The 5,000-nt window shown below is 34.7% G+C and overlaps 3 non-coding genes across 3 annotated transcripts; all 3 read right to left on the bottom strand.

The window, feature by feature from the left end:
• Nucleotides 1-1,414: 1,414 nt before the first annotated feature.
• On the bottom strand, nt 1,415-1,486 carry TRNAD-GUC (transfer RNA aspartic acid (anticodon GUC)). Its single transcript has one exon. It is a non-coding gene; the product is annotated as a tRNA-Asp (tRNA).
• A 1,360-nt stretch (nt 1,487-2,846) lies between these two features.
• TRNAD-GUC (transfer RNA aspartic acid (anticodon GUC)) lies at nt 2,847-2,918 on the bottom strand. Its single transcript has one exon. It is a non-coding gene; the product is annotated as a tRNA-Asp (tRNA).
• Nucleotides 2,919-4,261: 1,343 nt separating this feature from the next.
• TRNAD-GUC (transfer RNA aspartic acid (anticodon GUC)) lies at nt 4,262-4,333 on the bottom strand. Its single transcript has one exon. It is a non-coding gene; the product is annotated as a tRNA-Asp (tRNA).
• Between the last annotated feature and the right edge of the window lie 667 nt (nt 4,334-5,000).

The following is a 5,000-nucleotide window of genomic DNA, read 5'->3' as shown; positions in this document are numbered from 1 at the left end:
AGTGCTCACCTCCTTGGGGTTAAGGCATACCCTCGATCAATTCACAGTATTGTAATAGGCAGATTTGCTGCTTTTGGTTAGGACAAGTAATATTTGTTCCTAAATATTACAATACAGAAATTCCTAGCCAAAAACAATCAGTTTTATCAAGAAATGATTTCATTGAAATAAATATCTATCTATCGATCTGTCTATCTGGCTATCTTTCTAACTATCAATATATATATTTATATATATCTATATATATATATATAATCAGCTCACTTTACCATTTGCAGCTTATAACTATTAGCCACCAGGGGTCACTACTAACCAAAAGCAGTCATTCTACTTGTAAATTGTGCCAATCGAGTGGAACAGCAGCCTAGGATTCACCACTGCTTCATCTCATTTTCCAAGAGAATGCAGATGTAAAGTGTTTTTGATGGTACGCCTGTGCATATTGAAATATTCAGAGCATATTCTGAATTTCAGTTAACACATCAGTAAGCATTTTGTCCATCTGTGAATTCAACCTTTTTTCTCAATCGGAATAGGCAAGGATAATGACAGATATATTTTACAATGTTAGAAAGTGCATCATTTTATTTAATTGTGTGAATAAAAGGAATCGCCTCCCCGTCAGGGAATTGATCCCCGGTCTCCTGCGTGACAGGCGGGGATACTGACCACTATACTAACGAGTACTTATTGTCATCAGTTAAACAGTGCTCACCTCCTTGGGGTTAAGGCATACCCTCGATCAATTCACAGTATTGTAATAGGCAGATTTGCTGCTTTTGGTTAGGACAAGTAATCTTTTTTCCTAAATATTACAATACAGAAATTCCTAGCCAAAAACAATCAGTTTTATCAAGAAATTATTTCATTGAAATAAATATCTATCTATCGATCTGTCTATCTGGCTATCTTTCTAACTATCAATATATATATTTATATATATATATATATATATATATATATATGTATATATATATATATATACATATATATATATATATATATATATATATATATATATATATATATATATATATATATATATATATATATAATCAGCTCACATTACCATTTGCAGCTTATAACTATTAGCCACCAGGGGTCACTACTAACCAAAAGCAGTCATTCTACTTGTAAATTGTGCCAATCGAGTGGAACAGCAGCCTAGGATTCACCACTGCTTCATCTCATTTTCCAAGAGAATGCAGATGTAAAGTGTTTTTGATGGTACGCCTGTGCATATTGAAATATTCAGAGCATATTCTGAATTTCAGTTAACACATCAGTAAGCATTTTAGCCATCAGTGAATTCAACCTTTTTTCTCAATCAGAATAGGCAAGGATAATGACAGATATATTTTTTAATGTTAGAAAGTACATCATTTTATTTCATTGTGTGAATAAAATGAATCGCCTCCCCGTCGGGGAATTGAACCCTGGTCTCCCGCGTGACAGGCGGGGATACTGACCACTATACTAACGAGGACTTATTGGAATCAGTTAAACAGTGCTCACCTCCTTGGGGTTAAGGCATACCCTCGATCAATTCACAGTATTGTAATAGGCAGATTTGCTGCTTTTGGTTAGGACAAGTAATCTTTTTTCCTAAATATTACAATACAGAAATTCCTAGCCAAAAACAATCAGTTTTATCAAGAAATTATTTCATTGAAATAAATATCTATCTATCGATCTGTCTATCTGGCTATCTTTCTAACTATCAATATATATATTTATATATATCTATATATATATATATAATCAGCTCAATTTACCATTTGCAGCTTATAACTATTAGCCACCAGGGGTCACTACTAACCAAAAGCAGTCATTCTACTTGTAAATTGTGCCAATCGAGTGGAACAGGAGCCTAGGATTCACCACTTCTTCATCTCATTTTCCAAGAGAATGCAGATGTAAAGTGTTTTTGATGGTACGCCTGTGCATATTAAAATATTCAGAGCATATTCTGAATTTCAGTTAACACATCAGTAAGCATTTTGTCCATCTGTGAATTCAACCTTTTTTCTCAATCCGAATAGGCAAGGATAATGACAGATATATTTTACAATGTTAGAAAGTGCATCATTTTATTTAATTGTGTGAATAAAAGGAATCGCCTCCCCGTCGGGGAATTGATCCCCGGTCTCCTGCGTGACAGGCGGGGATACTGACCACTATACTAACGAGGACTTATTGGCATCAGTTAAACAGTGCTCACCTCCTTGGGGTTAAGGCATACCCTCGATCAATTCACAGTATTGTAATAGGCAGATTTGCTGCTTTTGGTTAGGACAAGTAATCTTTTTTCCTAAATATTACAATACAGAAATTCCTAGCCAAAAACAATCAGTTTTATCAAGAAATTATTTCATTGAAATAAATATCTATCTATCGATATGTCTATCTGGCTATCTTTCTAACTATCAATATATATATTTATATATATATATATATATATATATATATATATATATATATATATAATCAGCTCACTTTATCATTTGCAGCTTATAACTATTAGCCACCAGGGGTCACTACTAACCAAAAGCAGTCATTCTACTTGTAAATTGTGCCAATCGAGTGGAACAGCAGCCTAGGATTCACCACTGCTTCATCTCATTTTCCAAGAGAATGCAGATGTAAAGTGTTTTTGATGGTACGCCTGTGCATATTGAAATATTCAGAGCATATTCTGAATTTCAGTTAACACATCAGTAAGCATTTTGTCCATCTGTGAATTCAACCTTTTTTCTCAATCGGAATAGGCAAGGATAATGACAGATATATTTTACAATGTTAGAAAGTGCATCATTTTATTTAATTGTGTGAATAAAATGAATCGCCTCCCCGTCGGGGAATTGAACCCCGGTCTCCCGCGTGACAGGTGGGGATACTGACCACTATACTAACGAGGACTTATTGGCATCAGTTAAACAGTGCTCACCTCCTTGGGGTTAAGGCATACCCTCGATCAATTCACAGTATTGTAATAGGCAGATTTGCTGCTTTTGGTTAGGACAAGTAATCTTTTTTCCTAAATATTACAATACAGAAATTCCTAGCCAAAAACAATCAGTTTTATCAAGAAATTATTTCATTGAAATAAATATCTATCTATCGATCTGTCTATCTGGCTATCTTTCTAACTATCAATATATATATTTATATATATCTATATATATATATATAATCAGCTCACTTTATCATTTGCAGCTTATAACTATTAGCCACCAGGGGTCACTACTAACCAAAAGCAGTCATTCTACTTGTAAATTGTGCCAATCGAGTGGAACAGCAGCCTAGGATTCACCACTGCTTCATCTCATTTTCCAAGAGAATGCAGATGTAAAGTGTTTTTGATGGTACGCCTGTGCATATTGAAATATTCAGAGCATATTCTGAATTTCAGTTAACACATCAGTAAGCATTTTGTCCATCTGTGAATTCAACCTTTTTTCTCAATCGGAATAGGCAAGGATAATGACAGATATATTTTACAATGTTAGAAAGTGCATCATTTTATTTAATTGTGTGAATCAAAGGAATCGCCTCCCCGTCGGGGAATTGATCCCCGGTCTCCTGCGTGACAGGCGGGGATACTGACCACTATACTAACGAGGACTTATTGGCATCAGTTAAACAGTGCTCACCTCCTTTGGGTTAAGGCATACCCTCGATCAATTCACAGTATTGTAATAGGCAGATTTGCTGCTTTTGGTTAGGACAAGTAATCTTTTTTCCTAAATATTACAATACAGAAATTCCTAGCCAAAAACAATCAGTTTTATCAAGAAATGATTTCATTGAAATAAATATCTATCTATCGATCTGTCTATCTGGCTATCTTTCTAACTATCAATATATATATTTATATATATCTATATATATATATATAAAATCAGCTCACTTTACCATTTGCAGCTTATAACTATTAGCCACCAGGGGTCACTAGTAACCAAAAGCAGTCATTCTACTTGTAAATTGTGCCAATCGAGTAGAACAGCAGCCTAGGATTCACCACTGCTTCATCTCATTTTCCAAGAGAATGCAGATGTAAAGTGTTTTTGATGGTACGCCTGTGCATATTGAAATATTCAGAGCATATTCTGAATTTCAGTTAACACGTCAGTAAGCATTTTGGCCATCAGTGAATTCAACCTTTTTTTCTCAATCGGAATAGGCAAGGATAATGACAGATATATTTTACAATGTTAGAAAGTACATCATTTTATTTAATTGTGTGAATAAAATGAATCGACTCCCCGTCGGGGAATTGAACCCCGGTCTCCCGCGTGACAGGCGGGGATACTGACCACTATACTAACGAGGACTTATTGGCATCCGTTAAACAGTGCTCACCTCCTTGGGGTTAAGGCATACCCTCGATCAATTCACAGTATTGTAATAGGCAGATTTGCTGCTTTTGGTTAGGACAAGTAATCTTTTTTCCTAAATATTACAATACAGAAATTCCTAGCCAAAAACAATCAGTTTTATCAAGAAATTATTTCATTGAAATAAATATCTATCTATCGATCTGTCTATCTGGCTATCTTTCTAACTATCAATATATATATTTATATATATCTATATATATATATATAATCAGCTCACTTTATCATTTGCAGCTTATAACTATTAGCCACCAGGGGTCACTACTAACCAAAAGCAGTCATTCTACTTGTAAATTGTGCCAATCGAGTGGAACAGCAGCCTAGGATTCACCACTGCTTCATCTCATTTTCCAAGAGAATGCAGATGTAAAGTGTTTTTGATGGTACGCCTGTGCATATTGAAATATTCAGAGCATATTCTGAATTTCAGTTAACACATCAGTAAGCATTTTGTCCATCTGTGAATTCAACCTTTTTTCTCAATCGGAATAGGCAAGGATAATGACAGATATATTTTACAATGTTAGAAAGTGCATCATTTTATTTAATTGTGTGAATAAAAGGAATCGCCTCCCCGTCGGGGAATTGATCCCCGGTCTCCTG

The sequence above is a fragment of the Lissotriton helveticus genome, chromosome 1_2 (assembly GCF_964261635.1).
Source record: "Lissotriton helveticus chromosome 1_2, aLisHel1.1, whole genome shotgun sequence".
Lineage (NCBI taxonomy): Eukaryota > Metazoa > Chordata > Amphibia > Caudata > Salamandridae > Lissotriton > Lissotriton helveticus.
The sequence above is the reverse complement of the archived record's forward strand: the minus strand, read 5'-3'. Positions and strand labels throughout refer to the sequence as shown.